Here is a 17,890-nt window from a genome sequence, read left to right on the forward strand (position 1 = left end):
TTTAGGGGTAGTGACAATAACTAGCATTTACTAAGCACTGATCATGTGACAAGCCCAAAGCTAAGGACTTCACAGGAGTTCTTTTACTGACTCCTCACAACAACCCTTGGAAGGGAATATGAGTACAGCCTATTAAGACAAGTTTAGGACGATCAAGAACTGTACCCATGGTCATCCAGCTAATTACCAGTAGAGTTTGGATTGAATTCCCCACTGACTCCATACATAATCTTCCCTGTATGTGAGAAATAGCTGTTAGGAAATTTTGGAAAGCCATTTTAAAATATTAGCATTATGTTTATAAAAGCCGATTTGCTTAAAAAGATTTAGAGGAAATGTTATTTAATGATTGAAAAGATTGCAGAATCAGGCCAGGGTGGCAGCTGTGTGAACCCATAAACAGCGCTTAGACCAGCAAGTCTGCGGCTGCTCTTTGGTGTTAGCTGTTTGCATTTGTTGAATAGCAGGCTAATTTTTTTTGAAGTACTGTTTTTTGTTGATGGATTAGTGAATGTGCAAAAGAGTTTCTTTTATATCAGTTGCATTTACTTGTATCGCTATTTGCAAAGTACATCATGTGAAAAAACTATGAACAGTGTCCCTCCCACTCCATTTGTCCTTCCTTTGAGATAAGTTTTTACTTGGTAACAATTTTCAGGATAGTACAAACATTCACAAATAACAGTTACATAAAGAATTATGATTTGGTATTATTAAAAACTATATTTGACATTGAAATGCATTTAAAACAAATAAAAGCAAAATCAATTTGGTTTTGTGAAATTAAAAAAAACATGTATGAAGCCCCAATAAAATGATTAAAAAAATTCAAACTGTAAGGGCTAATCTGTAGCTTTCAAATAATACAGGATAAATATGTTTTTAAAAAGCTATGCTATAACATATGTATAACAATGCTTGATATAATTAATGTATAGATTTTAATAAGAATTGTAAGATCCCTCAATGAAATGATAAAAAGGTGACATACATATATACTACTGAGCAAATAATTTTACACACAGACTTATACAATAACTATCTGTCAATTGAAGGGATTAATCTCCTTAATTTATTTTTTTTCTCTGACCAACAATGGAAATTTTATCATGGTTTTCAATCACATGATATGTTTTGGAAACAAAAATCTCAAAAAATATGAAAATATTTACATAATGACTAGTACCTTTGTGGATATCTGCACAGAATGACTACATTTGTCATTCAAAAGACTCCAAACCAATCTCACTGGCATCAAGTCAGTTCTGACTTAAGGAAACCCTATAGGACAGGATATAACGGTGTCCCTTTAAGAGAGTAGAACACCTCATCCTTCTCCTGGGGGCTGCTGGTGGTTTCAAACTGCTCACCTTGCAGTTAGCAGCTCAACACATAAGCACTACATCACCAGGGATTCTTGGAATTCAAGAGGAGAGCTAAAAACAAACAACATACCAGTATATTAAATTTAGGAATCATCTTTGTTTCGCTATTCAAGAGCTTCTTGTAGTTGATCATATTATTACTATTCAACTATTCTCCTTATTCAGTGAAACAGGATATCATTTGGTCAAAAAGTTGCTGAATGTGAAGGTAATTGGAAATGAAATGAAAATGCTCATATTATGATATAAATAAGGATGTCAACTAGTAGAAACTGGAACCAAGAAGTAATGTAAAAGCTGGGTCATTTTAGTTGTTTTGAATTTGTTATTATCTCTGTGGACATTTTGCTCGCCTTCCTGCTTATGGTAGGCACTTGGAATGATCAGTTGAAGGAAATAGACAAAACTCTATTAGTGGAGAGTCATTGAAAAGTAAATATATGTTACTATGTTGTAATGATTACAAGGTGTGGCGTGCCCTGGAGATGAGGACAAGAGCAGGGGAGGGAGGACCGGGAGTTGGAGTGAGACGGTTGTGGTGTTACATATCGTGGTCAAGAACCTCATTGTTAGGATTTCAGCACAGATAGAGGGAATATCTTTTTAAAGACCCTAAGTGAAGATCTGTCTGGCAGATCAAAACAACTAGTGGTAGGAAGGAGCCTTGGTAAGCATAGTGGTTCCCTTGAGCTGCTAACTGCAAGGTCAGCAGTTTGAAACCACCAGCTGTTCCCCGGGAGAAAGCTGAAGTGCTCTTCTCCTGTAAACAGTTACCGCCTCGGAAACCCGCAGGGACAGTTCTGCTCTGACTGGTAGTCTTGTGAGGAACCAGCGATTTGATTTTTGCGTGCGGGGAGCCATGCGAAAGGTGGGCGAGGAAGAAGGCAAACCCCAGGAGAATTGGTGCATCTGAATTATGGAGGTGGTACAGAATGTCGCAAGTCCCACGGACTGCCAGAACCAACACATTTCTCTTAGCAGAAGTACAGCCAGAAGGCTGCTTAGAACTGCGGATGGCGAGACTTCTTACATACTCGGGACATGTTATCAGGAGAGACCAGTTCCTGGCAAAGAACGTCACAGTTGGTAACGCTATGAAGGGTCAGTGGAAGTAAGGTGGACCGTCCATGAGATGGACTGACACAGCGACTGAAATAATGGTCAAGCATAATTTAATAATTGTGGGTTGCTATTGTGTATGCCGACTCGGGGCACACATCAGAAAAATGGGTAGAAATGGAATCAGGGAGTTGCAAAACAAGCAAACAAGCAGTGAAGGGCTGAGTAGGCCACGTTAAACACTGGTGCTACTGAAAAACACTGCATTACATAGGCAGCCATTGGAGGATTTTGACCAAATGAACTTTGAACTGACTTTTCTTGTAAGAGCACAATCTGGCTACTGTGCTGACACTGGATACAGTGGTTCTCCACCTTCCGAATGCCACGACTCTAATACAGGTCTCCTCATGTTGTGGTGACCCCCCAACCATGAAATTATTTTCGTTGCTACTTCATAACCGTAATTTTGCTCCTGTTATGAATCGGGCAACCCCTGTGAAAGGGTCATTTAACCCCCAAAGGGGTCACCACCCACAGGTTGAAAACTGCTGCACTAGAAGAGGTGACGGTTGACAAAGATAAGAATACCAGTTAGGAGGTTATTAAAGTACAAATGAAGCCAGAGATGCTGGAGGCAGGCAGGCGACGAGTGGTGAGATTTTGTATTCATTTTGAAGGTAATGAATACAACGCCAACTGGTGTTCTTGACTTGGATGTGAGCATGAGCGAATAAGAGGAACCCAGGCGGACTCCAATCGGCGCACTGAAAGGGGTCTTTCCACCCTCAGGAATGGGGAAGACACGCATGACTGATTATATTCAAAGTTTTACAGACTTGAACTTATTTCCGTGGTAGTGTGGCCTTTTCCGAGTCATTTGATATCGTGATGTAAAGTTCGGTGGGTATTTTGGTGGAGATCCGGACACTGATGTTTCTTATTTCTAGAGATATGAAAACGAACAGCTACCGGGGTGACTAGGGTGCAAGAGATGAGCAAATTTTTACGTTACAGGCCGATGCCGGGTGCATGTTCTGGGCTGAAGCCAGGTAACGACTACGGACTCGGCGATTCTAGGTCTCAGAGACGATCAGGCGTTGGTGTGGAAATTTCAGGGCACTGATCTTTCAACCGCGACCAGCCGAGCGCGGCTTAGCCCTCGCTAGCCACTGCCCCTCCCGACCCCAGCCCCCACGCAGGCGCGGTAGGTGGGGGCGCGGGCAGCAGCGGCCCAGCCCGAGCCGGGACTCTCGCCGGCAGCCCGCCGCCCAACCGGGGCTGGGGAGGGGCTCCCGCGCGCTCCCGTCAACCCTGGTCGCCATCTTCCCCGGCGCGTCCTTTCCCGCGCGGTCTCCGGCCCGGCTCTGGGCCCCCGGAGCGCTTGGGAGGCGGTGTCTCAGCCCGCTCTGCCCTGGGGCGCTCCGCGTCGCGGGGGTCCCGGGCGGGGTCCGCCGCGCGCCGGCCCGTCTTGGGGGCGGGGCCGGGGCGGGGCCGGGGGCGGGGCCGGCGCGACAGCTGCGCGGGCCCTCCTGCCGCTGAGGAGCGCGCGCCGCCTCTCGTGCCGCCAGAGCGCGAGCTCGGGCGCCGAGGGCGGGGGCCAGGAAGCGGCGTGCGCGCCGGGGAGCGCAGCTGCGGGCGTGGGGGCGGCCGGAGCCGCGGAGCCGGCGCCGGGAGCGGCTGCGGCGGGAGCAGGCTGCTGAGACAAAGGCGGCGGTGAGTGCAGCGGCGGCCCCCCGGCCTCGCCGTCGCGGCCCCGGGGGCGGGGGTCGCTCGCCCGGCTCCCCGGCGCTCCGGAGCTCCGGGGCGAGCGCGGCCTGGCCCTGTCTGCCCTGCGCTGCGGGCTCCGGGCGAGCCCGCGGCTCCATTTTCAGGTCTGGGCGAGGGCCACCCGCTGGGGGAGCCTGCCTTTGGTTTCCCTCCGGTGCCCGCAGACGAATTGTTCCCCGATCGGCTCGCGATTCTCGGCGGGCGGGTGGTTGGGAAGCCAACCGCCGCCCGGTGCAGACCCCCTCCCCCCAACTTTCCCGTGGCGTGAGGGGCCGGCGGGGAGGGCCGGGGTCCTCAGGTGAGGGCTTCGCCGCCCCGGGACCCAGCTCGGGCGCCGGAGCCCCGATCTTCCGGGCGCCCGGCGCGTTCCGTCTGCGGGTCCCGCTGCGGTTCTTCCGGGGCCCCTTGGAGAAACCCCGGCCACCTTCTCGGACGAGTTCTCCTGCTACTCTTACAGGTTGTTTTATTGCCGCGCTTGCTGCTTTCGTTGTGGTTTTCAGTGACGGGCGTGGTAGGTAGCGGCTCGCTGATGCCGCATGGATCGGTGACTTCATAGGTGCGTGGGACAACGTTGGGATTCCGTTTGAGCTGCTCTTTATAAGCGATTGCACGAGACTGGTGGTGTGATGTACGATTTACAGAATTTTAAACCTTTGCTCGGGGCCCTGGCATGTAGAAGCTCCTCAGAGTATCTCCCGAATGAATGAATGAATGAATGAATGAATCTTGAACATTTAGACAGCAGGTCTCATGTTTAGTAAAATCTTGGCAGATATCTCTTGGCTCAGGTTAAGGGGGAAAAATGGCAAACGCCATGTAGTGTCGGTTCTATGTGCTTGTTGCTGGTTTTCCGCCCAACACATTCTGTTGATGAATAACCAGATACTATCAGTATTAGGAGCCCTGGTGGTGCAGTGTCTTAAGTACTGGCCTGCTTACGGAAGGGTCAGCAGTTCAAATTTACCAGCTGCCCCGTGGCAATATGCGCCTGTGTACTACTGTAAAGAGTACAGTCCTGGAAACCCTGGAAACAACTTACTCTGCCCTATAGTGTTGGAATTATTCTACCGCAACGGATCTGTTGTGCAGGCTTGTTTTCAATATTATGAACATAGAAAGTCTATCTAAAGTGGAAGTTTTCATGAGACAAGTTGGTTTGACATTTTCTGTCAAAAGAGGTGCTTGGATAAATAGAAGGTCAGGTGCTACATGGTCTTGAGCTGCCTTTGAGCAAGGGAGAACTCCAAACTTAGAGGGAACCCCCCAACAATATTGCCCTCCTATAATCAAGTGTCATCATTTATTCAGTAGCTCTTGTATAGGAGGACCTGTGCGGATGCCGACCACACTGTGGGAAATGGAGCACAGTTATGCCACCGCCACCACCACCTGTCTTACAACGCAGTCATGAAGTTGCTTCTTGACCAATGTCAACAGTATGGACTGTTTTATACCCCTAGTGGCGCCATAAATTTGGAAAGATGGCAGGTGAACTGCAGGAAGTGTAGACCTATTCCATCGTTTAAAGGTTAATAAATAACTTAATAGGGCAAGGGTTATTGGATCACATTTTCATGTCCATTTATGAAAAATCTTATCTGCATTTTAAAATGAAAGAAGAGGTTTAACAAACTATGCCCTCGTCCCCCATAGAGTATACCCCATGGTGCACTATATTTGTGGATGAGTAATATACTTCTGTTCTGATTTATGTAAATAATCTTTGCAGTAACAGCATTTTCGATTTTAAAAAACTCTCAAAGGGGGACGTTGGATTCCTTCTCTATAAACATTTTTCAATAAAACACCATCTCAGAAATTTTATGTTGACCTTTTATTCACCATTTACAAACAAGTACAGTATTGACTTGACAGTGTTAGAAAGGGAAGGTTATTGGCTAAGGGCTATTTATGGTTCCATTTTTGGACTTTCCCACTTACTATAACTGTGATAAAACTGCTTCTTAAACACCCTGTGATTTGTAGTATTACATATATTGATTCTGAATATAAGAGGTTGCATTGCCTATTTATATACTTAAAAAATCTATTTAGAAGCATTATAAAACATACTAATCTGGTTTTTCAAGGTATGAAGGCTTCAAAAGTTGATGAACAAATTCCATTATCATTTAATTACATTTCCCTACAAGCTTTGTGAAAACATTTGGTACTTGTCTTATCTTAATTTTATTTTATATTAGCCACTGCTGTCTAATTGATTCCACCCTATGGCAACTCTCATATGTGAGAGTAGAAGTGTCCCCTAGGATTTTTTTTTAACTGTGATCCTAAAGGAACTATTGTGCTAGAGTAATTAAGGGCCTTGCTGTTAACCAAAAGCAAAAGTTAAGCTGTTCGAACCCACCAGCCTCTCAGTGGGAGAAAGATCGGCAATATTCAAAGCTATAAACTCCTAAACTTCAGTTTACAACCTGGGAGACCCTGTAGGGCAGTTCATACTCTGCCCTATAGTTTGCTGTGCGTCAGATTGAGTAGACGGCAGTAGATTTTTTTCTTGTGTGTCTGTGTTTTCTTTTTTCTGATAGGATTACTAACACACTTTTTAAAAAATTGTGTTTTAGGTATAGTTTACAAATTAAGTTTTCATGTATAATAATTTTAATATAAATTGTTCAGTGCCATTCTTTACAAGTTTTTACATTGTGTCAGCATTCTCATTTCCATTTGTGTCTTTTCTTCCATGGATGGAGATTTCCTTTTGGGTCAATGTTGACCATTTGGCCTTGTTTGGTTGATTGTTAAAGGAACACATTGCTCATCGGTGATGGTTTATTTTGTTGTTGTTGTCGTTAGGTGACGTGGAGTCAGTTCTGACTCACAGTGACCCGTGGACAACAGATGGAAACACTGCCAGCTCCTGAGCCTCCTCACACTGTGCTGTGAGCCCATTGCTGCAGCCCTGTGTCAGTCATTTTGTCTGGGGTCTTCCTCTTTTCAGATGTCTGATTACTGCCGAGCATATGTCCTCTTGCAGGAACTGCACACTCCTGATAACATGGCCAAAGTACGTGAGATGAAGTCTCAACCATCCTTGTTTCGAAGAAGTAGTCTGGCCGTACTTATTTTATAAATCAACCTATTATTTGACTGAAAGATGACCTGCAGAAATACCTTCAATGCCATGTTCAAAAGTGATCTTAGGGCCAGAGTCTCATGGTTTCTTCGTCTCGATGGCTAGGTCTGCTGTGTTCTTTTAATCTGAGTTTCAGGTTTTGCTCTACAGTTTTCTTCCATTCTCTGTGGGACTTTCTGTTTTTCCCTTTGGTAGTGGAGCACCATCTAATTCTTGTGGTCTCAGGTGAGAAGAAGCTTGAGTGGCTTAGTGCTACTGCTTCGAGCCTTTTATTTCCTTCGTTCAAGTAGAAACCAATAGTTGTGTCATAGATGGTGACTCATAAAACTTGTAAGACCCCAGGTGTTTCTGTGATTGTTACGATTTTGTGTCAACTTTGCCGGGCCAGGATTTTTAGTGGTTTGACAGTTAAGACCTGGTAATCCTCCACAATAAAAGATCTAACACAATGCAATCTCTTCCTTAATGAGCAGCTAATGAGTTGTAAGGCGATTAGGGTGGGATGCAATACCTTTACTCAGATCACAGCCCCGATGCAGTCCATTAAAAGGAAATTTCCCCTGAGATGTGGCCTGTTTCCTACGAGTAGTCACTGTGGCAAAGTGTAGGGATGCCTGGTGGCATAATGGTTACACATTGGACTTCTAACTGCAAGGTCAGTCGTTCAGCCCCACCAGCCGCTCCCGGGGAGAGCGATGGGGCTTTCTACTCCCATAAAGAGTTGCAGCCTCAGAACCCTGCAGGGGCAGTTGTATCTGTGCTATAGGGGCATTATGAGTCGGCATCAACTCTGTGCCAGTCTTGTTATGTTTTTAATGTAAACATTTGCCTCCTTTTGCCGGGTCTGGGTCCTGCATCTCGTGGTGCCGTGGCTGACACGCTGGGCTACTAACCACAGTGACTCCTGCGTTGGGTTCTCTTACCTTTGTAGCCAGAAGCTTCCTGTCTGACTTGCTGATCTTAGGATCAGCAGCAGCTACTCAAGTCAAGAGAAGCCTCTAGTTTGACATTTGAACCCCGGATTTGGGAATGTGTGCGCCCAAAGCTCTGTGAGTAGTTTTCTTAATATGAACCGCTCTCTAAATAATACATATAAAAGTTTCATTGGTTTTGTTTCACTATAGAATTGAAATCTAAGACACTTAGCAAACTAGGATATGTAGCATCTTAGTGAATTATGTTTGCCAGTTGACTAAATTGTCCCCTGAAACTCTGGCCACAAGCCTTTAAACCTTGCAAATTAATCCCGTGACTCGTGTGTGTGTGTGTGTGTGTGTGTATGAAGCCTCTATAACTGTATCTGCTATATGGCTGATTATACATGCAGATTTATGAGGGAGCATCAAAAAAGTTTGTGGGAAAGTGGAATGAAACAATAATGGAATTTTATACACACTCTCTGAAACCTATGCAACACATACAAATTTGTGCATAGAAATGCCTACTAAACCCCAAGCCAAATCAGTTTCACTGCCATCAAGCAGATTCCAACTCATAGTGATCCTGTCAAACAAGGTACAGCTGCCCTCTTGGGTTTGCAAGACTTTAAATCTTTACAAGAAGAGACAGTCTAATCATTCTCCTCTGGAGACATAAGTCTACAGCCACCCTATATATGCAGGTGCATTTCCTCATATACTTACATAGATGCACTCATCCATCGACATAACTACACACACTTTTTTGGTTGTTTTCACTGTTGTTGCCAATGTCTCTTACATAGCATTTACAGTGGTCTGTGCTTGGGCTGTCTTTACCTGTCTTTGGAATTGCTTTTCCCATCACCAAAAGCTACATGTGCCCGCTACCCAAAGAGTGAGTCCCTCTCCTCGCCTTCCCATCTCTGCTTTCCACCAAAGAACTTTGCTCTCTTGACTTTTTCTAGTATTAAGGCCATAGTATGGGTTTAATCTTTTTTTTTCTTTTTTTACATTTTATTAGGGACTCATACAACTCTTATCACAATCCATACATATACATACATCAATTGTATAAAGCACATCCATACATTCCCTGCCCCATATGGGTTTAATCTTATTGGAAGCAAACGACCAGGCCTTTCTTTTGTGGTCCTGCTGGGTAGGTTCAGACTACCAACCTGTAGGTTAGTAAAACCCATCGCTGTCAAGTCAATTCTGACTCATAGTGACCCTATAGAACTCTCTCCTAGGCTCTTAGGAAAGAAATTCTCTTTCCTAAGGTTTCCAAGGTTGTGATCTTTTGTGGAAGCAGATTGCCACATTTTTTTCTCCTGAGGCAGGTTTGAACTGCCCACCTTTGGGTTAAACATGATACCACCAGGGGTCATGCACAAACTGTTCCACTTAGAACTCAGAACCAACTCCTCAGCACACAGTGACAACAGGTTTCCTTTTATTTGGCCTCTTAAGCCCAGATTAATATGCTCTAAGATGAATCTTGATTATGAAAATGAGGCACATTAATACATGAGCCCTTTTGACCTAGCCATGCCGTGGCATTTTATGCACTGATAAAGGTCAGGTGTGTGCTAAAAAAATTCAGATTTTTTTTAGAGTTTACTGGCTTTAACTTTTTATGTCTGTTGTTCCAAGGAATCATAAGGAAATTCTCCCTTCACATTTCTGTCCTAGGGAATTGTGATAATTTTTCTTTAAATGTACATTTCCGATAGGAATGGCTACTTGAGCAAACACTGACAGTCTGGTGTTGCTGATAATCCAGGTGTTTTCCTAATAGTAGGGAGGGGTCGCCCTCCATGAGTCAGAGTGACTGCACAGCAACAAACAAAATAAATGATAATAGTGATGAGAAAGAACAATGTTAGCAAGCCAAGATACAGTGAATAAAAAGTTCTTGGTGTATTTTATTTGGAAAAGAACTTAGAATTCTTTCAAACAACAACATGGGCATATATTAAAATACTGTAGCGGAAAAGTTAAAAACCCATAATGACTTATTTTTTGTACTTTAAGAAAATTAATTATTTTCAAAGTATCTTCCGACCATGCTTGAGGCAAAATAAATTCCAGTAGTGTCCCGTTTTATTTATAATTGGTGGAGTATTTGAAAAGCTGCCATTGTCTCCCCTTTCAGTAGGACATTGTGCGTGTGGGTGGGAAGGTGTCATGTTTGGGTAAGGCCTTGTAGACTGTTTTACTTACAGCAGATATAATCAATAAAGTGATGTAGTATAGGCAGATGTGGCATACTACAGCAGCACCCATAGTTTGCCTGTGTAAGGTTGTGAGGGGTTACCAATTTTTTTATGAAACATTTCTAAAGTGCGTTAAAATCTTTTTACATTTATTTTCTACAGCATGTGGCTATCATGTTTTTTGGTACTAGAGGTCGTTTGATCATGTTTGGGTTTCTTATTTGCGTTCAATTGAACCTGGGATATTTTGTTTAAGATTTTGTGTGGGGTTTTCTCAGCATTGCCAATAAATGTAAACCGTTTTCTGCATCCAGAATATGGAGTGCTTCCATTGAAACCTGTCATAAACTGAAATGGTGTAAAGTGAAGAAGTGATTACCATTAATGTATATGGGAAAGCATTTGAGCATTCCAGGCCCAAAACATAACCAACCAAGTCAGATCAAGTAGCACATAACCCTAAAATGATCCTAATATACAGTGTTCACAGATGCAGTTCAAAGCTCCAGTGGCTTGAGGCTAACATGGTGAGTGGCATTCTGGGGGAAAGGAGATTGCTGATGCCACTTGGGGCAGGTGGTATCTCCAATTGCCTGATGCTAAACTTATTTGACTTTTAAATGACTTTTCGCCCAAGTGAAAATCCCCTTCAGATTTCATTTAGTCAGTGAAAACGGGTACTAACGTAGGTCTTTGATAAAAGCAAAGCAACATACAGCACACTTTGGAAAACGGGCATACTGGCATTGGTTTTGATCTGTTACCGTGTTTTCAAGCTCAGCTCCCATGAGATTGAGCAACATTTTACTAAATGTTAAATGTTAGTAATGCTTCATTATTTATAATGAAATTAAATTTTATGCTTTAGGTAAAAGTTCACCAAGCAAATTAAGCATAGAAAGTTCTAACTTTTCAATCTCTTCAAAGGCTCCAAAATATTCTTTATATAAGTTGTTCTTTTGAAGGATCTGGGCATAATCGATCCACAGAAACCTTTTTGGGGTTCCTTTTTTGGTTCTTTTGGGATCTACCGGAGTTACCATCCAGTTTGTGTCCTTCCAGTTCCCAAACTTAGCAACACTAGCGGCGGCATCTTTGAAAGGCACACATCCAGATCCTCTTTACTATCCAGTGACAATTGTGTAGTCTACTCACTGCCATAGTCTAGAGTAGAACTGCCCCCCTGTGGGCTTTTGAGTCTGGAACTTTGTAACTGTTTACAGAAATAGAAAGCCTCATCTTCCCCCTGTGGAGCAGGTGGTGGTTTCCAACTGCTGGCTTTAGGTCTAGCAGCCTGATGTATAACCACTACGCCACCAGAATTCCTACAACCTTTCCAAATCGAGACAAATACTCATTCAGATCTTTCTTGCGTGGATCCCTCCTCTACCTTGCCGCCTGAGGGCTGCCCTCACTCATGCCCTCCCTCATGGTGGAGCTGTGGCAGCTGACTGAGTCTCGGAGGTAGCAGTAGAAGTGGCGGAGCCCTGTACGGGACTGGATTTCAAATGGCAGTAGAAGAGCAGTGTCCATTGTAAGGAACACTTTGCTCTTGGGTGCTAGTGCCTGTCTGTTGTTTGGCTGCAAGGTGGACTCCTGGGAATGATTTCGACTCCAGGTCAGAGCGACCACGGTCTCAAGGGTTTCTCCCAGTCCTGTGAGACCACTAAGTAGTCGTTTTGGTGATCTGGATGATTCATTCTATATTTTTCGCCCTTAGTCCCAGATCATATGTTGTGGGCTCAGTCAGGACTGTCTGCAGTGGTTGTCAAGCACCATCTAATTCTGCTGGCCTTTGGCTCTTGAGTGCTGTAGTCGATGTACTCTTGGATCACTGGTGGGGTAGTGGTTATGTGTGGGACTGCCATCTACATGGTCGATCCGTAGTTCAAAACCACCAGCAATTCCTCGGAAGAAAAACTGGACTTTCTACTCTGGTAAATAGTTACAATCTTGGAAACCCACAGGGGGCTGCTATGAGTCAGCATTGACTCGATGGCAGTGAGTTTGGAGTTTTTTATTAAAACTCTAGACTAGATTGCTCCCATAGTCTCGTTTTCCTCACTCTCTCCTGCTCCATGTAGGAAGAACCCAGTAGCTGTATGGTAGACAGCTGCTGGCTTGGGGTCTTGTTTTTAATGCTGCTCACCAATGCAAGGTTTTCCTTCTGAATGTTGTGTCAATTAACACAGATGCTCCACAAGCCTGTGGTCTTTTACCTTGAGCCTAGAAACTGTCCTGTGAGGTGTTTGGTTTGGTTTTGCCCCGGAGTTTCCATTGCTGTGTCCGGTGTGTTCTATTGTTTATTTTTATATACATGCAACACCTCTTCCTTACACCCTGTCACACTTTTTTTAGCATACCCATCTACCAGTGTATCCATTTACTCATTATTGTTACAACAGTTGTACGGTTGTCTGTGTTACAGTAATGTCAGTAATTGCTGTTAATTTGTGTGTTCCTCTCAGTGTTTGCCTTTGCTTTGGTCCAAAGCATTCAGCTGGAAGCAGGAAAACATCTGTAGGGAGAGTTTGAAGGCATAGTAAAAGAAAGGAAATTTATTTTTTGCTTAAACCTATCAGGTCCCATCCAATCAACATATCACTTCCACAAATACTCAGAGGTTCCTGCTTTACTTAAACATACAAAAGATATAAAATGTTGGGTGTAGTAAAAATTTGATTTTGGTTTATAAAGCAAAAAGTGAAAGATTTAAGACAAATAAAAAAATAGTATGAGACACTTATTAACATGGGGTCAGTTATGTTAATGCTATCTAAGAAAAAGAAGAAACCTGTTTTAAATAAGGGGCCCTGGTGGTACCGGGCCAGTTCAGACCCACCAGCTGCTCTGCCGGAGAAAGATGAGACTTTCTGTTCCCATCAAGACATAGTCTTGGAAAACCAGAAAAGCAGTTCTACCCTGTCTGTGGTAGTTAGATTTTATGTCAACTTGACTTTGTGTGGAAATGTGGGGGTGAAAATCCAACCAATCAATAGGGTCACAGCTTACTGATGCCTCCTTGTGGGTGTGTGCCCTTCTCATAGAGAGAAACTGAAAATTTCCCCTTCTTTCTTACATGTCCCCTCAGTCCCCTTAGTTTCTCCCTTGCATATAATATACCTTCAGATCCCTTCATGGGCTCACCAGGCAAAAACCCCAGCTCTGGTTTATCCAGTTCTCCATCTGTTCTAACCTGCCCCTGGGCAGTTGAGCATACCTTGAGGGAAATATTCAGGGGCGTGTTTCCGGTCTCTTTAAATCCTTACCTGAAGAGGGGAGAGTCCTAGTGTTTCCCACAATCCTATAACCCAAGTGCATTTCCCCAATTGAATCACTCTCGATACCCAGAATAGAATGACTCTTTTACACATCTCTCCTCAAATCTGTAGCATCCCATTTCTTTCTTAATCACTTTCAACTGATGACTTGTTTCTGCATATTAAAGAAAGAAACTAGGAGAAAGCTGTTACAAGCCCAGTGACCAAATCTGCCAGCCTACTTGCATTGGTCCCCTTGACCTTCACTCTTGCCGATCCTCCTGCAAGGACATGCATTGCATCAGTATATGCCACATTGTCTGCAAATGGCCTGCTTCATCAGGGGCTACCTTTTCTCCTGGATTTTTCTATCTTTAGATACACTATCTCCTATCTTTAAAAACAAACTTCCCCTAACACAATTTCTTGGTTCAACTACTGTTCTCCATAAACAAATAAAACCAAATTCACTGCCATCTAGTTGATGATGACTGATTATAAGACAACCATTATAAGACAAGGCTAGAGCTGCCCCTGTGAGTTTCCTAGATTGTAACTGTCAACCAGAGTAGAAAGCTCCACCTTTCTAGGAGTAGCAGATGGTTTTGAGCTGCCTACCTTGCAGATCCCAGCCCAATGCGTAACCACTGTGCCACTAGGGCAACTCCACAAGAGTTGTTAATATTTGTGGCAATTCATTCGTTGTGGCTTTTCTATTCATTCCATAGCTACTCTTATTGAGTCTACTAGTTCTCCGGTTCTCAATCCTATCTCACAGGACCTAATAGTAACGGTATATGAGCCACTCCTGCTGTGAGATCTAACTCATAGTGTGACCCTATAGGATGGAGTAGAACTGCCCAGGGAATTTCTGAGGCCACTTCCTGCTCATAAAGAGTGATAGTCTTGGAAACCCGAAGAGCCAGTTCTGCCCTTTCTATAGGGTCGCTATGAGTCAGAATTGACTCCATGGTAATGAAGGACGTCCTACTAGAGCACAACAGCCTTCTTTTTCTCCTGCAAACTGCCTGGTGGGTTCGAACTGCTGACCATGCAATTATTTAGCAGCCCAAAGTGTAACGTACTGGTACTGCCAAGGCTCCTTGAAGCATTGAACTCACTTACTGCCTGCCATTTGGTTGGTTCCAACTCATCGTGACTGTAGGGCATTGCAGAACTGGCCCTGTGGGTTTCTAACCCTGAATCTTTACAGGAGTAGACAGCGTCATCTTTATCCAACAGAGCAGGCTGATGGTTTCGAACTACTCTTCTTATGGTTAGCAGCCCAACATGTAAATCACTACGCCACCAGGGATCCTTTGCAACATTTAAGCAAAAAAACAATTCCCACCCCCTATTCCCCCAAACTCAGTGATTCAATTCTGAATCATAGCAAGCCTGTATGACAGTAGAACTGCCTCAGTGGGTTACTGAAACTAGCTCTTTACTGAAGTACAAAGCCTCATCTTTGTCCCTGCAGCTTTTAAGGGGGCTAATAATTCTTTCTTCGTTCTGCTTCTGGGACACTACTGCTGCTTTTCAATTTCTTTTCCTAGTTCCTATTTATTGTCCCAACTAGTAAACAAGAGGCTGGGTCATAGGGCTCTATATTCAGACCTCTTCTCTGTCTGTGCTTATTAGTCCCTGGTGATGTCATCCATCCTCTAGTTAGAAATGCCATACCTTTTAAACTAAAAAAATTATCTTCAGCTTGGGTCTCTTTCCTAACCACCACATAATAACCAACTCTCTTCTAAACGTTTCCAATTACATGCCTTGTAGACATCCCAAAATTAACATGTTCAAAACTGAACTTATCCTCCCTCCACTGCCCCCCCACCCCTGCCCCAGTTTTGCTAACCTTATTGAATGCGTTTTAGGGTATAAAGCAGAACAGAGCAAGAAAAACCAAACCCACTGTCATTGAGTGAGTTGAATCTCTCGCAGCCCTCAGGGCAAGATAAGAACTGCTCTTGTGTGTTTGGAGACTTGCACTCTTGTGGGAGTAGAAAGCCATCACTTTTGCCCCCTTAGGGTACAAAAACCAAAACCAAACTTGTCATTGAGCCGATTCTGACTCATAGCAACCGTAAATAAGAGACCAAGAATCTCAAATAGAGTTTAAGGAGATCAATTGACTAAGTCTTAAACTGGACAGAGACAAGGACAAAGTCACACCTTGTGAACCAAGGAAATCATTAGCATGAGGTTGCAATGGCATCAAAGGGCTTGCTGAGATAAAATAACTCAGTGCCATTGAGTCAGCTTGACTCATTGGGGCCTCGAGGACAGAGTAGAACTGCCCCTGTGCGTTTCCGAGACTTACAGAGTAGAAAGCCTCGTTTTTACAGAGTTGTAAAACGGACTTGGAGGGGCAAAGGAAACTCACAAAGCGTGATGGCAGCGGATCAGTACATCACAGTTATAGATGGGACTGCAGAATTGAGAATGGAGCCATGTCTTGGACACAAACATTATGTTAGAAGACTTTACAAGATTGATCCAGGGCCCATGACTATGCAACCGCTATCAAGGAGGGACACACACACCACCACCCACGAGAGAGACTCCTACCCTGGGCTAGTTGTAGGTAATTTACTTCCTTATACTCTCTGCCTAAGGGCAGGACTTCACCTTCAAAAGGAATTCAATGAAGGCTTAAACCAAGTGGGGAATCTGCAAATGGATTTGGGGCTTTCACCATTATCCATGGCCTGCAAATAGGGGGGTGGGGGGGTGGAGGTCAGAATTTAAGCTCCAATACAAATGTCAATCTTTCCCTTTCCATGGCATTCTTGACTTTTCTTTTTCTGCTATACCTCCCCGCGCCCCCCCCCCACCAATCTAATCCTTGAGTCAGTTCTGACCCATATAAATCTATATAGTGTTTGGGACTGTAAGTCATTTTTTTCTTATTAATCATTTTATTGGGGGCTCATACAACTCATCACAATCCATACATACATTCATTGTGTCAGGCACATTTGTACATTTGTTGCCATCATCATTCTCAAAATATTTGCTTTCTGCTTGAGTCCTTGGTATCAACTCCTCATTTTCCCCCTCCCTCCCTGTTCCCCTCTCCCTCATGAACCCTTGATAATTTAGAAATTATTATTTAGTCATATCTTACCCACTCCCTCCATCCACTTTTCTGTTGCCTATCCCCCAGGGAGGAGGTTATATGTAGATCCTTATAATCGGTTCCCCCTTTCCAACCCACCCTCCTCTCCACCCTCCTGGTATTGCCATTCTCAGCACCAGTCCCGAAGGGATCATCTGTCCTAGATTCCCTGTGTTTCTAATTCCTATCTGTACTAGTTAGTGTACATCTTCTGATCTACCCAGATTTGTAAGGTAGAATTGGGATCCTGATGGCGGGGGTGGGGAGGAAGCATTTAGGAACTAGAGGAAAGTTGTGTGTTTCATCGTTGCTACACTGTACCCTGACTGGCTTGTCTCCTCCCTGATACCCTTCTGTAAGGGGAGAATTTGAGCCAGTCTCCAAGTGGGTCTTGGGTCCCCATTCTACACTCCCCTTCATTCACAATGATAGGATTTCTTGTTCTTTGATGCCTGATACCTGATCCCTTCGGTACCTCTTGATCACACAGGCTGGTGTGCTTTTTCCATGTGGGCTTTGTTGCTTCAGCTAGAAGCCCGCTTGTTTGCCAAAACTAAATTTTTTTATTTCTTTAAGACTAAATTTTTATAGGAGTAGACAAACTCATCTTTCTCCTACAGAGAAGCTGGTGGGTTAGAACCATGGACCTTGTGTTTAGCACTTCAGTGCCTAGTAGGAGTACTCTCCTCTAAGCAGCCATTGTCTCTTAACTGCGCTGTCTCAGAAGCCTCTTTTCTGATCTCCCTACCTCATTTTTGTTGTCAACACAAAAGTCAGATGACCCTTTTAAAGTGGGAGCCAAACTGCAGGTAGTTCTAACATAAGATATACTTCCTTTTTACTTTATTAAAACTATTGCTTTTTGTTATGTTATGTGTTACTGGATTTTTAAATCCAATCTTTGTTTTTGAAATTTGCAAACATCAAACCTGAGAAAGCTAACATCATCAAATTATGGGTGCAATATTGTAGTACATATTACTAACGATAAGATGTGCCCCCCAAACCAACCAAGTAATCGCCCATAAAAGAACAGTTGTATGACTCGAGTACATTGTA

At 43.8% G+C, this 17,890-nt stretch overlaps 1 protein-coding gene across 4 annotated transcripts in view; it reads left to right on the plus strand.

Moving 5' to 3' along the window:
- The first annotated feature begins 4,010 nt into the window (after positions 1-4,010).
- Positions 4,011-17,890, plus strand: part of CDC42SE2 (CDC42 small effector 2) — a 92,513-nt gene continuing 78,633 nt past the window's right edge. For 2 of the 4 annotated variants that reach the window (XM_075541505.1, XM_075541507.1), the window contains exon 1: positions 4,013-4,160. The gene's annotated coding sequence lies outside the window, so the exon portion shown is untranslated. Of the gene's footprint in view, positions 4,161-17,890 lie in introns of all 4 variants that reach the window. The other 2 variants (XM_075541506.1, XM_075541504.1) reach the window with 2 other exon arrangements.

This window comes from Tenrec ecaudatus, chromosome 2, assembly GCF_050624435.1.
Source record: "Tenrec ecaudatus isolate mTenEca1 chromosome 2, mTenEca1.hap1, whole genome shotgun sequence".
Taxonomy (NCBI): domain Eukaryota; kingdom Metazoa; phylum Chordata; class Mammalia; order Afrosoricida; family Tenrecidae; genus Tenrec; species Tenrec ecaudatus.